The following is an 18,781-nucleotide window of genomic DNA, read 5'->3' on the forward strand; positions in this document are numbered from 1 at the left end:
TTTAACAATCCACTTTAAAGATACATAAATGTCATGAGCCCCAACACAATTCAGAATATACAATGTGTTCTGAAGTTTAAGAGAAACTTTTGACTCTCTAGTAAGCTGTCCTAAAGAAAACCCAAGGTCAGTTCGCAGTGCGTGAGTGCACAGCTGGGAATTCTGACATACCATTCCGGCATTTACCAAAAAATGCAGAGCTGTGTTTTCTTAGGGAACAGGAATGTATATAACACAAAGAATTCTCCTTAACAAACTGAAAGTATGTGGAAATTGTATGAATACTTCTTTACAGATGTATGTGTGTGTGTGTGTGAGACAGAGAGAGAGAGAGAGAGAAAGAGAGAGAGAAGGCTTAATTTTGGTGTTCCATTTTTAATTATGTCTTGGTTTAATTTATCACAGCATTTTAGTGTCATTTTATACATGCAAATTTAAATATTCAAAGCATGCTCACTGACAAATTAGTTAGTAAATTATTCACAGATCATTTCACCATTTTAATTGATACAAAACTGTCAAAGTAGATAGAAATCCAGATAGCTGTTCTTTTTTAATGTTGTTCTTTTGTTTTTACATGCACATTTTCCAAAAAGAGAGAGAGAAACTTTCTGAGCCTGAACACAGTGTTTTTTCTTAATACGTTCAATAAGCTTCTGGATAATGGAGATGGACTTTTCTTTTGAATTACTGCTACAGGAAGCTAATCTGCATTTTAATTTGAGGGTTTACTTGTGTACAATACCGAAACCTTCAGTAGCCCATTTGTCAGCACTAATCCTTGCGAAATTATAAGGAAGCACATATATTGAACATATGTGTTCCAGTGCCTTAGTCCTTAGCAGACCCTTAGCAGTATTCAAATCTGTTCGGAGAGAAACGGAATCACATATATAATTGAGTGGTTTCGGTTCAATGCCTTGATTGATTTTCTTAAGATTTATTTCATTGCCTTAGGGGTGACGTGGATTGTCTTCTTTTTTCCAACCATAAGAGTGGCACTGCGAACTTTCTAATTGGGAAAGATGTTGAGACAGAACATCCTTCAGGAAAACGGTGCACTTTCCCCATAGACATTCCCTTCTGGATACTTTGTGTATACCAAAATATACTTGTAATTTTTTTTTCTTTCATGGGCATAAAACAATTGGGTGGCATCCAGAGTATTAAACATGACAATTATGACAGTTTCTTATCAGCTTTTGTTCAGATTGTAAAAAAAAAAAAACTGTATCCTTTCCATACTGTCATTAACTGAGAACTGGGTATAAGGATGAATGAACTCAAATAAAAAACACATTAATTTCTACATAATGCAGCACTTGTTGAAATCAACAACAATAGTCTTTTATATTTCCTACCGAAAGCTAATATCTTATTCATACTGCAGCATGTCCGTAATGAGTAGCAATCATGATATTAAAATGGGATTTCTGAACAAGGCTAATTGGAATTCTACGTATGTTGATAATTAATTGCTGTCATGTGTGTATGAATGGGGGAAAGGGTGGGGGGAATCTGGTTGCTATCACACATTGAATGAAACCAAACATTTGCTGGACTTTTGGATTCCATAACTACTAACTTTAATGTTTGTTTAATTCGTATTCATCTTTTATCATATTCATAAAAAAGATACACATAGATGTTTAAAATGTAGGGGAACTAGGGTCATGCTTCAACACAATGGACCCCAGATGTCTCGAAAGACTATCGTATTCATCCTAATAGACATGCAATATGCAAAGACGAAACCCTTTTAATGCGTGTCTATTAAGTACGAAATCCCCCAAATCGAATTTTTCCCGCAAGTCGTCATTTTGGCACATTTATTTATATTTTGTCATTTAAACTTTATGACGATATTCTGTCATTCGTGGAAACCTTCCGAGTTTTAACAATCACGAAAAGATGACGCGACGCGTTTCTTTCTTGTGTTTACAAAACAGTCTGAGAACCAGAAATCAGGGAACAGATGTTATTTTATGTTAAATACATTGGTGTTAGTCAGAGTGCCTTTTTTCTAGTACATTTAATGTGCTGATATATGTAATTCATGCGTGGATGGGTGGGTGAAATAGATGATGATTAAGTATTCCTGTTTATTTCATGTTCTTACTTTAAATACATGTAAAAGTAAAGTAAAAGTTTAAGTCAAGCTTATTTTAGCAAATAGGCTGTGTTGTGTTTCTTCATTACTTGAATCTGTTTGCATTACATGAGTAACAATAACCTTGGGTCATGCACCCAAAAAATGGAAATTAAATCTTTTAGGATGAATACAAGTGATACTCTGCTGAAGGAAATCTGCAATTTGGGGGGGTGGTTACAGCAGTGCTTTCAAAAGTGGTGGGGATATAATTCATCCACATAAAGTTAGTGAGTCTGTTTTGGAGGTTTCCTCACTTTTTGTGTGTTTTTTCTTTATTCCAGTTAAATGTGTGTTATTTGGTGCCACAAGATTTGCCACAATTGTAAAGAATCCCATGCGTTGCTCTGTGCTCTATGCGTTACTGTTCCTTATGTACACTAAACATTCTGGTTAGCAGACAACAAAATTCAAGCACAAATAAAATGTGACTGTGACAGCAGCTTGTGAAGGTACTTAGAGATACATCTTACACTGATACTGTCTGACTGCTGAAAGCTACAGGACTAAATGGGTGGTCCCTGCTGTCTACGTTTGCCGCATTGATTCAGCAGGTATTCAGTAGTTTCCAGACTCTTCCTGGCATGTAACACCAGGTGACAACCTAGAACCGATGACATCAGCTGTGAATGTAACCTTCATTTGAACGTTGTATAATCCTTATTCCATTACAGTAAATCACTCATTAAAACAGACACCTACTGTAGATCATCAGTGAAGCTGTACATCTTGAAATGTGTGCACGGCTGACTGATGATGAATTGTTTCTGAGAGCTCAGTTAATTGCCTTCTGAAGTGTCTTAAATACATGTAGATAAGAGACTGGCGAGCCGGGGATTACAGACGGGAAGGAGTGAAGTGAGCTAATTGAAGTTAAGCATCATAGTTGACAGTGAATCAATGAAGTTATCTTTAAAATTATTAACCTTTAATCAGACTGGTGTGCAGACTGGGGGATTTAGGGCACAAGACCGTGGACTTATTATACAAAAACAACGTTTTTTCTGTTCTATATATTATGACACAATGTACAGTGAGGGAAAAAAGTATTTGATCCCCTGCTGATTTTGTACGTTTGCCCACTGACAAAGAAATGATCAGTCTATAATTTTAATGGTAGGTGTATTTTAACAGTGAGAGACAGAATAACAACAATAAAATCCAGAAAAACGCATTTCAAAAAAGTTATAAATTGATTTGCATGTTAATGAGGGAAATAAGTATTTGACCCCTTCGACTTAGTACTTGGTGGCAAAACCCTTGTTGGCAATCACAGAGGTCAGACGTTTCTTGTAGTTGGCCACCAGGTTTGCATCTCAGGAAGGATTTTGTCCCACTCCTCTTTGCAGATCCTCTCCAAATCATTAAGGTTTTGAGGCTGACGTTTGGGAACTCGAACCTTCAGCTCCCTCCACAGATTTTCTATGGGATTAAGGTCTGGAGACTGGCTAGGCCACTCCAGGACCTTAATGTGCTTCTTCTTGAGCCACTCCTTTGTTGCCTTGGCTGTGTGTTTTGGGTCATTGTCATGCTGGAATACCCATCCACGACCCATTTTCAATGCCCTGGCTGAGGGAAGGAGGTTCTCACCCAAGATTTGACAGTGCATGGCCCTGTCCATCGTCCCTTTGATGCGGTGCAGTTGTCCTGTCCCCTTAGCAGAAAAGCACCCCCAAAGCATAATGTTTCCACCTCCATGTTTGACGGTGGGGATGGTGTTCTTGGGGTCATTCCTCCTCCTCCAAACACGGTGAGTTGAGTTGATGCCAAAGAGCTCAATTTTGGTCTCATCTGACCACAACACTTTCACCCAGTTCTCTGAATCATTCAGATGTTCATTGGCAAACTTCAGACGGGCTTGTACATGTGCTTTCTTGAGCAGGGGGACCTTGCGGGCGCTGCACGATTTCAGTCCTTCACGGCATAGTGTGTAACAATTGCTTTCTTGGGGAATATGGTCCCAGCTGCCTTGAGATCATTAACAAGATCCTCCCGTGTAGTTCTGGGCTGATTCCTCACCGTTCTCATGATCATTGAAACTCCATGAGGTGAGATCTTGCATGGAGCCCCAGACCGAGGGAGACTGACAGTTATTTTGTGTTTCTTCCATTTGCAAATAATCGCACCAACTGCTGTCACCTTCTCACCAAGCTGCTTGGTGATGGTCTTGTAGCCCATTCCAGCCTTGTGTAGGTCTACAATCTTGTCCCTGACATCCTTGGACAGCTCTTTGGTCTTGGCCATGGTGGAGAGTTTGGAATCTGATTGATTGATTGCTTCTGTGGACAGGTGTCTTTTATACAGGTAACGAGCTGAGATTAGGAGCACTCCCTTTAAGAGAGTGCTCCTAATCTCAGCTCATTACCTGTATAAAAGACACCTGGGAGCCAGAAATCTTGCTGATTGATAGGGGATCAAATACTTATTTCTCTCATTAACATGCAAATCAATTTATAACTTTTTTGAAATGCGTTTTTCTGGATTCTTTTGTTGTTATTCTGTCTGTCACGGTTAAAATACACCTACCATCAAATACTTTTTTCCCTCACTGTATGTTTATTTGATAGTTTTATCATAGGAAATTCTAACCAAAGCAAAGTAGCAAACTTGTGTGCCCCTTTTTGTGTTTTTACATTGTTTTTTAATTACAGAAATGTTTACAATTATTATTGTTATTGTTATTAAATTATTATTTTACTCCCCCATGTTTGTAACACCTGAAACACAATTCACAGTTTCCTGCTGAAAAAAATGAAGCAACATCATTGCTGTGTTTTATTAGTTGGCAGATACCAGGGCTTTTTATTAACAGCACAGCTTGTTACACGGGATAGAAAAAAACAATTTGTCAAATTTGTACATCGAGGAGTACCAGTACAATATCTGTACTCAGGTCTGTTTTTAAGAAGACACTGCTTGTATCTCCATTACACTGAAAGTGCTGTCAAATGGAGATGACACACAGCAGGTATAATGGATGTGCATTTAAATCAAACTTGTTCTGCATTTCTACTTTCAGAATGGAAATTTAAAAATATGCGATGATGCCATTTATTTATTTATTTTGTTATATATATTTTTTTAGGAATTAAAAAATAAAAGGTGAAGGAAGGAAAAGGTGATAAACTCCCGGACGTCACAAACACTATAATTTAAATCAGTGGTTCTCCATCCAGTCCTGGAGTACCACCTGCCCTGCTGGTTTTTGTTCCAACTGAGCTCTCAATTACTTAATCGAACCCTTTAATAGAAGTAATTTGATTACATTTGACTCTTTAAATTGTGTAACTGATAAAAAGTTGGCTACTTAATAAGATCATTTCCTTATACAATGTTATACTTAAGGTAAAACCCCTACTGTTAAAAATAATTAAAAGGCTCTGATTTAGGAAATGATTAAGGGTTCAATTAAGTAATTGAAAGCTGGGTTGGAAAAAAAAACAGCGGGGTTTCAGGACAGGATTGAGAACGACTGATTTAAATTTAATCACGTGCAATTTTAAATTGTTATGCAGTGCAGAGTCAATATAAGCTGATCTCGAATAGGTTAAAAAAGAATATGACTCATTACTCAAGAATCATTTGAGATGCTGAGTATTATTTAATTTTCTAACTAAAGGTAGCAGATGAAGAGTATGTCACAGGTGGACAGTAACACACCGCCAACAACATGACTACGCCACCCCAGTTAATTAAATGGTGAGGATGGGGAATCTCACAACCCCTCCCCGTTCAGGTTCGGTGAGGTTCCCAGGACATGTACCACAGCCTCAGGTGAGTGAAAAGTGTTTGGACTCTGCATGCTATAAAGAAAATAAAGTATGCAATGCTAGCACCCCCGGGGGAAAATTGCCTAATCCCAAATCTCTGTTAAAATCGCCTTTAATACAACTGGGTGAATAAAACGCTAGCTAAAATGGAACTACCCTAATGGAAAAATAACCAAAGCAAAATGAAACTACGATAACAGCTAATTTAAAAATACAAATGACCCTCCTGGTAAAAAAAGTAAACTAAAACACAGCAGCAATCCAATGAAACAGACTTTTAAAAAGTACTCAGTGCTTATTAGCCTCTTGGTTTTTCATCTCGGGTCGATCCAGGGCAGGACCCGAGCTCCTCCACTACACAGCAGGCGAGAATCTCTAACACCAGTGGGCTTCCGGACTCCTCTGGGCAGCACTTCCCGGCAGACCTTCCTTCTTTTCTTCAGGACCCTTGAGGGCTCCACCGGACGAAGACACGCTTTAAACTCAAGGGGTAAAGAACGGAGGGTCTCAAGAGCTCAAATTGCTCATTCTCTCCATGGCAACCAACACTGGATTCCTCCCTTCCTTACCCACCCCCTGTGCTTTTCTCTCCCCACAGGTATCTTCGGTGGAGGATCTGCTGATAAGTGAATAATTACCAGTTGTTACTCGTTGACATTTGAATATATGCACTCCAACTCATGTCCTTTTTTTTCATTTCCAGAGTACAGCGGATGGCTTTGCTTCAAGTGGGGGAGCTTTTAAGAGATGTAAAGTTTGTTTTCTTAAAAAAAGCTCATTCCTGGTATCTTCTTTCACTGGTATCCAACTAAATCTAGTGCAGGTGTGTGCCGTTTGTGCGAGGGCTTGTACAGAAGAAACTCATGCAAGTGATTTAAGAAAACACATGTGAATGAAATTAATCAAACAAGCGCAAGAGAAAATAAAAAGCGAATCATTTCAAGTTAATCGACAAAACCAATCGATGAAAACAACAATAATTAAGTGATAAAAGTCTGTGCTCTGACACTTCACAAGTATTTAAAGCACATTTACTGAGAATCATTCTGCATATCTGTGCAGTGACTGTCAGTGACAGTGGAATTTGTGTTCATTCTGCAAGTAAGAAAGTGTTTCCTGGCCGAGATCATGTTCAGAAAACTGACGAATCCAGTTGTTTTCCTGCTTCCATTCCTGCTTATATACTTGTTTTTTTTAAGGGTGTGACAGAGCTGACAAAAATCTGTCGAATGCGGATTTTAAAGCGTTAAATCCATCGAATGTGGATTCAAATGCTGATGCGGACGTAGCGTATTTAGTTAGGTTGAGTGGCATTTTGTATTTGCCAGTATTACTGTATACTCAGTTTGTACTAATAAATAAATAATAATAACACATTTGATATACATGCTGTAAATGTGAAATAGAGATGAAAAAACATTAGCTCATAGTCCTAAAATTGAATGTAATTGAGTACTTTTATTACTGTTATTTCACTGTTCACAATTGCATGAGTCTTCAGACATTTTGAATGAACTGTTCAGATGCAAAAGTTACAATTCAACATGGTTTCTTAAATTCTTAACATGTATCTAATACTACTATTACTACTAATTACTACTTTACTGCTTACATATAGTTTAGGCTTGTAGGTGTACAGTACATTTCAAAAACACAAGCAGCTCTGAGCCTCACAGGGGAGTTGACATGGGTTTAACTTGTGAGCATCATCAACATTTTGCATCAGTTATGTGGTCAAGAAAAAACACTCATACTCATGCAAATGATGTAAAAATTAGTAAAAAGGAAAAGGCAAATAAAAACCGTATTAATCTTATATATCCATAACCGCATTATAGGAGTGCAAGATTTTAAGGTAAAGTAAGTTGCCGGATGGATGTTTCATTGTTAGCAATGTTGTATTTTATGTTAATAATATGCAAATCTTTTTTTTTCCTATGATCATTATGCTCTCTATCTTGTGGGTCTGTTGTGCACCATTAGATACTTTACATCATGTTGTAATGCTACCTTTAAAACACTAGTACAAAATATTAAAGCTACAATTCACATGACAGCCATGGGTTCCGTGATGGAAGTGTTTAAGTGTTATTCTCGCACGTGTAAACCAGGCATTTTCCTACAAAAACCGCATTAGAGCTGCACTAGAGCTGATGTGTGAGTGAGTGAGGTTAAAACCCACAATGAACTCCGCCATAGATGCCACCAACACTGAAAATACATTCACGTTGTACAGTGGTACAGAAAGATACAGTTCAGCCTATCTTGCAAGGACAAGTAGTCAATACTGGTTCATTTTCCTCAACAACGGGCTTTCCTTTCTTTGAATTATAGTTTCACCAAAATATGTAGTCACCTCCAGTGGTGTAGTTGTACAATAAAAAGGAGCGGGTACTGCACGCACTGTTTTTATATGAATTGTTACGTTAATAATCGGGCTTTATTACTTATTCTCATCATATTGTTTCATACAAATACACAGCGCAAGGAAATGTTTTAAATACATTTATTAATAATTTTTAATATTTAGAATTGAGAAGCATGGGATTGAAAGAGTGGCGCCACTTCACCTGACTCCACTACACCCCTGTGTCAGAGGCGGAGTTCCGCCTTAACGGATTTGAAAGTGCCGGAGCGCTTTTAAAGTGTACTCTGGTCTGGTGTGCTTCGACAGCATTACAGCCCTAACTGTAGCAACCACAACATCCCCTCTCTCTGTAAAATAACATCTGGACCATATTGAGTAAATGAGCAGACTGACTGAGCGTGTGTTGCAATGGTAGACAAAAATATTTTGCTACAAATTCGAATTCATTTGGTTTAGTATTCGACGGAGTTCGGATTTGCTAAACATGTACGACGTTCGACTTCTGCAAATGTGGATTCAAACTTTGTCACAACCCTAGTTTTTATGTCTACCTCTATACCCAATTCTTAGCCTTTCCAACAGCCTGAACCTCAACCCTACCCAACAACAAAATGTTAAGTTTCGCAACTGCAGAATGCAGACGAAATGCAATCAAATGCAGTCCTACATTTACTGGGGAATCTAAACCAAGTCCAATATAATGTCTAATCCAGTCTGAACCCCAAACTTAATGCTAAAGTGAAGTGTAGCTTAACTAATTATATTATATAATATTACTCTAAAACAACTTAAATGTAACTATACAGTCGTTCCTACCATTACCCAAATTAAACCTAGCCAGAACTAGAAACTATCCGGTAACACTTTACAATAAGGTTCCCAGTTACAGTGTATTTGCAATTGTAGTTACTCATGAGAACAGTGTAATTATGCATTGTTACAGTGTACTTAATGTGTAAAAATGATGTACACAATTGTAACTACATTTGTAACTACGTTTTGTCCTCAGTGCACCTGCGATTACATGTTAAAATCCCAATTTATGAGCCTTAAGATCTGTTTAGCTTTTTGAAATGAAAAATTTAGACCAGTTTTATATGTAATCACATGTGCATTTAAGAAAAAACATAGTTACAAACAGTTACAATTGTGTAATTACATAAGGTGATAATCAATTTTACACTAAGTACATTGTAATAATGCATAATTACTGTTCTTACGAGCAACTACAGCTGTAGTTACTGAGTACCTACTATGTAAATACACTGTAACCAGGAAGACTTATTGTAAAGTGTTACCAACTATCCTTCAATCCATCCCAAATCTGAAACCTAAACTGAACCCAGTCATACAGAAATATACAGCTTCTGCGAGTGAACATTTGTCATTTCACTTTCCTTTGAAGTCTACAGCTCAATTTGTTATGGAAAAATGAAATGTGTATCAGATAATAAGCCTTTTCTTTTCTAGGTTAAAGTGCAGCATTTCCATAGGCCATGCATGTTTCATTAATCATCCCGTGGACAGAACCGCCATCAGTCTATGTCTCCAGACTCAATATACCTCAGTGTCGTATAACACGGTCTTCTATAAAATCATATCAAGCAACATATCATGGCTTCATCTTAGTTAAGAGTGTCAATTTGTTCCCAAAATGATCTGTATTATACAGATAAATGAGGGTCTTTGGGCTTCCCATTTGTGGGCCTGTGTTGTCAATATGATTTCAATAGATCTTGTAAGATAAGCATTATATTAAAGCTCACTCACAGACTTGCCAAAATTTTACCATCTTGTTGAGGTTATGTAGTTCACATGGTGATGCATGGTTTGTTCATGAGTTTATTGGTAGTTTAGGGATTACAAAATGATCAACATTATGCTTGTCTGAATTTGAGAATAAATTGCTCATTTCTGTGGAAATCCTAATATTGTTATTTTCAGGACATTACATTTTAAAAGCATTGAGAATACAGACTCTCACCATGTGGTCAAAACATATGATGTGAATCAATACAGCATTGTAAAAATATTAATTGCAAGGACACCATCAAGCCATTTGAAATCATATTGACTCATAGCTGATGGCAAATAGCTCACAGATGATTTTAGAGCAAAGCTATCAACATAAAAAATCAGTCTTATTCAGCACCCCCTGACAGTTTATTTATTTATTTCTGTATTTAATATGTGTTTTTTGTTTAGTTTATTTTTTTCTCCTTAAGAACTCATCTGGGGGATGGAGGTGAAATTGATTCGAGTTACAGCTTGCGCCCTGAAGTCATGTGATTGTTAATATCAAAAGTTTAGTGCTGTTCTTATTTCATACATTAAAGATTTATGATGTAAAGATGGTAGGGATTTGGAAGTTTGGCAGGCTCATAACTCAATGCAGTCAAATCAAGTTGTGACTGCTCTATTCAAGCGATGTTGTAATCGTGAGATCGTTGATCTTGTCTCGTTGTTGGCTAATTAATGTTACATTGAGAAGATACAATCTACAGGGTTGTTAGTTTTATATTAAGTTAATTGTGGCTTAGGGAAACCATACATGAAGTAAATTCTGGATGGAAGCTCATGCAGTCCTGATTAGAATTAGAGATGCATTCTACAATCCCCTGAGTATCGGCCTGCCTTAGTTGTAATGAGATATAATGCGATATATGGAGGAATAGGACGTTTCTATTTTTGGTTTATAAACAGACATATAAATTAATGCATTGTTGAAGACACCTTTTTAGTGTTCACATATGATTCTAAGAATAGGACATATTCATATGTTTATGGAAATGTAAAATATTTGAGATGTGACCTTTGTTCTTCACTTTCACTTCACTTCACAAAATTTGTTTTTGTTTTAGTAAGCAAAATTCACAACATTGTAGACATTCAACCTCCTTGTTAAACAGGGCTTTGTTTGCTATCGGCTCAGGAAGATAAGCTATTTTAATGAGTCCTTGTGAGATTCATGCAGCTGGATCTTGATATTTGGTCTCTCCCCTCCTGAGAGTGTTGCAGGCTGTGTCACAGTGATGTTTTGTTATTCCAGCAAGAGACGGGAGCCGCTTGTTACCTTTAGCTTAAGACAGTAATGAACACATTACTTGAATACAGCCAGGCTCAGACGGCTTGTTACTTTTCCTACTAAAATAATAGAGCAGAGATAAATAAACATGTACCTTATCCTGGAGGGAGGCTTAATGTGGATATGTTCCCATCAACTATTCATCGTTGTTTGTTTGTTTGTTTTGTTTTGTTAAATTGGCCTGTAGAAAAGTAGAAAATTAGAAGCCACTGGAGAAGTCACTGAAACTGTTATGCTGATTTACACTTTGAATTGTCCATTTGAGGACCCTCTAAAATGGCTCAATTAATATGGTCACATGTCTGAAATGTGCCATAACCGAGTATGCAGAAAACATAAACATAACATTCATGAGCAGAGTGTTTGATTTAATACAATCAAAACCATCCTGGCTGAGTTACCATGGGTCTGTAGAGCACGTAACTAGGAAGGACATGCGTCTTTGTGTGGTGTGATGGTGTCTTTAACTGTAAACCATACTGGTATGTGGAGGAAGGGTTAAAGGTAATGTAAAACCATTTATAACTGCATTAACAATCACTTTGAAACATGCAAAATGGATTTAGCAAATTGCTGCACATAACAATAAGAATAAGAATGTGTTGCTTGCAGCACCAGAGCACCTTTTAATACAATGAAGACCAGTAAGTGCTTACTGACACTTATTTTTTGGAACATAGGATTAGCAAGATGGTGTGCTTGACAGATTTGTACCAATCCCTCTAAATTCTCCAGTGAGTGTTTATATCATATTATTTAAGATCATTCAGGTGTAACCATCTGTCTCCTGTTTGTCAACTGGGACCTTCGTTTTAGACTTGACATCGAACAGCCGCTGCAGCCGTGGTGGATTTTGACAATTGTGCGACGCCGAGGATGTTAAAGGATCTGTTTCCTTTCCTCAAGATTGAATGAGATTGGAATATGTCTGTCAATAACATGATTCTCCTTGGCTTTTTTCCCTGGCCAGTGACTGTTTTAATGGGGATAAGTATATAATCTTCACCGGATAGAGCTGTTGTGCATGGAAATACTTTGCCTCCCGATACGTATACTCTTCCTGCATTATTTATGTGTCACGCTGGCGGGGGAATAGTTGTGCAGGAAAGGAATGGATGACAAGTTGCTGAAGAAGCAGAATTTAAAGTTTCTAACCAAAAGTGGCCAACTGGATTTGATTTGATTTGAGTTTACCAAATAATTTTATTGCAGTCACAATGTTCACAAAACAATATTTATTTCCCCTTATATTATCTGAGATGCAGTTACAAATAAGACCCTATCTCGGTTAGATGGGACAGGATACCTGGCTTATATGTAAATTAATCTGTTATGAAAGATCGGTTGAAAGTGATAATTAATCTATATTGTGGTCTAAGTGTGTCTCGGATAGAACTATACTCCACAGTTATTACATATACACAGACAAGTACAGCAATGTCTATAAGGAGGGAGTTTAACACAAACCGGCTTTAATTAGGGACGTGGTTTTCCTAATGAGTTTTCATTTAAAGTCTGGACACATCTACTATTGACCTTTCAACTCGGAATATTGATTTCCACAACAGGGATGTTTTTGTACAATCGTCCGTATCCCTACACAGTAAGTATGACTGTAAGATAGATTACTTAATGTGGATAAATGTATCAAGCATCCATTCAATAACTTCTGCAATTATCAGTCCTTCATCAATTGTCTTCTGACCGTGTCTAACTGTATTTAGGTGAGTGTAGGCAGCATGATCATTAAATCCTTTGCTGCCCTTTGATTCCCATCGGCTGGGGTTGTGCTGTTTAATTGATATGTGTGTTGATTTTATACCTTCCTTTATTTGTGTGTAGTCCATTTGTGTAGGCGGCAGCCAATAAACCTACTGGGACACATTGGCCTTTGTTTGTTCAGTGTTTGTCAAAAGCATTCATCAAAATTGAGGAAGAACTACTTGGAAAAGCTCAGACAAAAAGCCGCATGGTGTGGGAGAGGGGATTACCTGGGCTGTATTGTAATATGAAGTTAAGGCTGGATTATATATTACATCAACACTCTTGTTTTTCTGAAACAAAATCTAACAATGTTCTTGTTTTTTGTTCTTGTTGCTTGTTTGATTTATGTTTATAATGTACCTGGGGTATACTGCACATACATTCAATGCTCAGACACTGCTGAGTTTTTGTCTGTGTAGAATGCCTTTTTGTCCACACAGCTCATTTTCATATGCCAGGGGTCTCTGTTTCTCCATACAATTCTCCTAGGTTTTAAATAACAAGCCCTTGCAAGTACAGCAAGAGGCAATTAAAGTGATTACTTTGACAATGTGACAATTACTGTCAAATCACAGGAGTTTCTGACTGCTGTTTTAGGCTAATGGTTATAAATAAGATGCAAATATTCTTAACCAGACAGTTACCCTAAAGGGATATATCCAGCACAGGCACTTTAAAATACATCTATTCAATATGTGCACCTTTTTAATCTTCTAAGCCGGTTGGGATTTTAATGCTTGCCGATCAATAAGCACCAAATTAGTTCCTTTCACATATAGAAATCTTGACCTTGATTTGGCATGCATAACGGTTAGAGAAATAACAGCTCCCCGACTGTTAGAAACCCACATGCTCTGAATGAATAGCTAAATGTTTTGCATTATAGGAAGCAAAAAATAAATTGGATTCATTTTCAATTTGATGAAAAAATTGGTAAAGTAATATCAAAGCAACAAATCAAAAGAGTACCGTTTGTTTTATGTATTCATATTACATTTAAAACTACAAAACTGTTTTGTCAAATTCTGTTTTAAAAATTATATTAAAACATGTATCTCAAGTTCACTGTAAGAGCTGGAATCCTCCACCCATTCTAGAATGTGGGGGAAATGCAAATCGATAACATTTGTATCTTCCTGAGGTTAGAGTTTGAAGCACACTTTAAAGGTTGTAGTAATCTTTTCATGAATTTTTCATCAATCGCTTTAAAGTTTAAAAGTTCAAAGGTAATTAGTGAGGAAAATTGTAGATAAGATTATACAAAAGCAATTCTTCAGCCCAGACCAAGACCGTAAAGGCTGTGCTCACATATTTGTTGGAGGTTAATTACCTGACATATATTGATTTAAAATATGAGACATAAATCCTTCATGATTTTCTTTGTGGTTGAAAATTTTACATCCTTTTAATTTAGTATTTTATTAATTAATCCAATTTAACATGATAGAGATAGGGGAGAAACGGTTTTTCAAGGTAAATTCAGACATCAAAATATCACAAATAAACTAAAGAAATGTTACACAGTGAAATGTAAAAAAGACATGCATCAGTATATTGCACTTACTCCATGAAGAAAATGCATTATTATAAGGTAGGCATGCAATTACAGATTTCAAACCGATTTAAGCAATCAATGAAACCATTTCAAGCTGTGAAAAGAAATAAGATTCTAAGTGCGAGGAATAAACTACCTTTACTTGTAGAACTCCATTTAGAAGAGAAAATCTTTACATCAGCCAGTTTTTGTAGTCCTGAAAACCTTTCCCTTAAATGTGATCATAATTAGTCCATAACACATTACAATGGAGCAATGCATATTGTGTAGCCTTATAAAGTATTACAATTAAGTTGTTTTTTTATGGCTTTGCTCCTGTTCAAAAACAATTAAAAACTCATTAAAACTGTAGAGAGATTACTGCTGTTTAGATATCCTTATCTATACAAAAATGTTAGATTAATGAAAAGGGAACTCAAGAAATTCCGCTATGGTTCCCATTTTTAGTTTTTGTGTTTTTTGCCATTTTCTGGTGTATGCAAAGATTAACTACAACTAAAAACTATGCATTTTACATTTGTCTTTTTATGGTGTACGTTATCTGGGATCATAACTGGCATCGTCTCAATGAGTTATTGAAGTCCAGCCTGAATCAGTCTAGTTTAAAATGAGAGTGCAACACTTTTTCTTTGGCTAATGACTTTGGTTAACCCTGAAGTAATGAGAAATAAACAGCATGTAATCACCCTGGACTAACTCATTTTAAATTACATTATTATCTACATTTCAGGGTAGTGCACAGCATTTGAAAACTCTTGTGCCAGTCAAGGTTTTCAATTTTAATTAAAGCTCTCCATTGCACCGGGTTTGTTGCCTGTAGAAAAAAACTGATTAACTGGAAAGGATCTTGACAGTCATGCTAATATATTGAAGATGAAAAGCCACTGTTGAATGACAAGTGGGTGCCTGGAATTATGCATTGTACATGTGAGAGTTTCTGAGGGAAGAAAAAAGAAACTGTCTATTCTGTTCAGCAGCACACAGTCAAGATGCAAATACTGAGTTCCAAAGCATTTGTATCGAAGAAATCAAAACATGATAGTCATTCACACTGAATTCCAATTCATGTCCTGCAAAAACAGAAACAACGACTGAGAAAGGATTAAAAAGTCCCATGGATGTATTGTACATGAAATGCAAAGTCTGTATTTGTAAAATTCTGATTGTGATGTATTGGTCTGTTTAAAATAGAAGTAAAAATGCTCCACATGCAGCATTATGAAGGAGACGTGACTAAGCAGTGAAGTGTGTCTCTAAAAGGAACATTGCTTTTCTATCATTAGTGAGAAGAACATGGTGGTGAAGGAACAGACTAGGGCTGGAGTTAAATAAAAACTTTGACCCACCTGCTAATGGAAAATTTGAAAACTGTGCTCAGTGGCAGCTTCATTTGTTGTAAGATTCTGTGTTCTTCTGCTCATAAATATAAGCACTATTAGGTACAGACTTGTAGTTTTCTATAAGCAGGTGGGTCAAATTTTTGATTTAATCAGGCCATAGGTCTCTGAAATGGTCATAGCTTGCTAAACTCCACCATGCCAGAGACAATTAACTGGTCAGACTCTGAACATTACTGCTAACTTTTGGATAAATAGTAGGTCTTCAAGGTCTTCTACAACTAGTCAAACAGCAGCCTCAGAAAATACATGTGGTTCTTTTGTTAGACTAGGGTAAAACCTCAGGAAAACCATGTTATCTTTCAACACTGCCTAAAGGGGGAGGGGTTAAGCTAGTTTCCATGTTTGTGTATCAAGGCCTGCAAATCCCCAAACTCCCTTTTGAGCGGGGGCAGCAGTCATAGCATCCTCAGCAAGCTCTCCCGCTGCTACTTTGTAGCAGGACTCCAGTCCTGCTGGAACCGCCCTGCCACAGCTTCCACCCTTGCCCAGGCTGGTGAAGCTTTTCCGAGGACGCAAGGAGCTCTAGAAACAGGACTGACAGAGTTCCCCCTTGCAGACTCCTCAATCGCTGCCATAGTCTCACTGCCTGCCATTTCAGTGGCACCCCAAGACCTCTCCTATCCCAACAGGCAGAGACAGGGCCCATGTAGCACGGGCTCAGGTGTTGTGCCCACGCAATACCAACAGCCTACTAGCCCTCTACCTGGTTAGCCTGGCCAAGTCTGTGATGTGAGATGCCACCTCACCTATCCACTAGATAGTGACAGTTGCAGACCTGTTGGTTTCTGTAATGCACCACGGAGCAGGTGCCAACGGTTGCTCACTGGCAGCCATGGTGGCAGCTCACTGCCAACTATGGCTCTCACATGCGAGCTGTGTGCGTGACATGTACCGCAAGGGGTCTCCGGTTACCAGGCTGTTCCATGTGGTGCACCGCCTGCTGCTCTTGGTGCATCCCTGACTCCACTCCCTGAGTGTAGTCCATCTCCCCAGCCTGTTCAACACGACAGCAGACCATCTCTTGTGCAGAGGTCCCCTGGTCTCAGAGTGGTGCCTCCACCCTCTTTGCTAGGTTCTCTGTCTGAGACTGCTCTGGAATGCTGGGGATCAATGCACTGGCTCATATGTGGCCTTGTGGTATCCTCTACACATTTCCCCTGTTCTCCCTTCTCCCACTGGTCCTAGAGAAGATCAGACGAGCGACAGTACTGCTGATCGACCCCCAGGTCAGGGCACAGTGTGGCACTCAAGCTAAGGCCTGCTCCAGCTCTGGGCCTGGCCCCTGAGCAGGACCACCTAACAGTTTTTGGTCTGTCAGATGTGGTAGTAGCCACTATCCAGTCGCCAAGAGCTCCCTCCATGAGGTCGCAGTACTCCTATCGCTGGCGGACTTTTCAAGCCTGGTGTATGGACAAGGGCTTGGGCCCCTTTGGGGTAATTTTGCAGTTCCTGCAGGCAGGGGTGGACTGGGACCAAAAAACAGAATCGACCGGCCCACCAAACAAAAAAATGGACCGGCCCTTCTGGCATTTGCCAGAATTGCCTATGCCTGCAGGAGCTGTTGGTTGAGGGCAAATCACTGTCCATGCCTAAGGTGTATCATGCAGCCAGGCTTCGGCCTCCTTGTGCCCTGCTTGGCGCCTTCATGTAGTCCTGGAAGTGATGAAGGAAAGCTGGTGTCACTGAAGACAGTTTCTCCTGGCAATCACATCCGTCAAATGCATGAGCGAGCTACATTACCTGTCTGTACACCCTTCATGTGTACGCTTTGTGGGAGTTGGGTCCAGGGTTATACTTAGGCCTAACCCTACGTTCCTCCGGAAGGTGATATTATCTCTCTTCCATGTCAACAGGTTTTCTATTCTCCTACCTTCTTAGGGCCCTATGAAATCTGTTAAATTTTTTTCCAAATTCCGTTTCATTTTTTCCCAAATTCCGTTTTTTCCGAAACTCCTCTCAGTCGACTGAGCTGACTAGGAAGTACATGTAGGGCACTGCCACTTCTGCAACTCTTGGGAATCTGGCACTCAGGTCCCTCCAGTAATCAGCAAGCTCCAAAGCAGGTGAGGACTCCCTGGACACACAGTGCTGATAGGCAATCCATTCTTCACTGAGCTCTATTGATGGGCTTGCCATGGGTTTCAGTTGTGTGTAGGCTTCAATCTGCTTTTCCATGGCTGGAGCCTGCCTAGGATCGAACACCCTAGCCAGCCTGTAGACCTCTCTGGCTGGATGTGTGTCCCAGTGCTTTGATAACTTTGTGAAGGCCAAGTGGAATGCATCATGGAGATGGTCAAGCACCTCCCTCCTCTCTCCAATCGCCATCTTTCTCAATAGCTCATCTGTCTTGGCACCATACCCACATGTTTTTGCCATTCCATTCACTAAGTAAGAGCCCAGATCTTCCATGACATTGTAGAACCCGTCTCAGAAATAACTGGAAAAGTCATTGAGATAAAGCAAATAGAACTTGAATCAAGCCAGCTTGGAAGCACCATGTCAGGAATTCATTCAGTGAGAACTTAATGTTTACAAACATGAGTGCAGCTTTATAGGAAAATGACGTAGAATGTTGTGGCCATTCATCCAATCAAAGGCTTCAAAAGATGCAAGCTCTGCAAAGTTTGTAGGCTGCCCTTCCCAAGGGAGGAGGTCATCATGGAGGCAGATGTCTGGTCCTGTTACAGCAT

The sequence above is a fragment of the Amia ocellicauda genome, chromosome 4 (genome assembly GCF_036373705.1).
Source record: "Amia ocellicauda isolate fAmiCal2 chromosome 4, fAmiCal2.hap1, whole genome shotgun sequence".
NCBI lineage: Eukaryota > Metazoa > Chordata > Actinopteri > Amiiformes > Amiidae > Amia > Amia ocellicauda.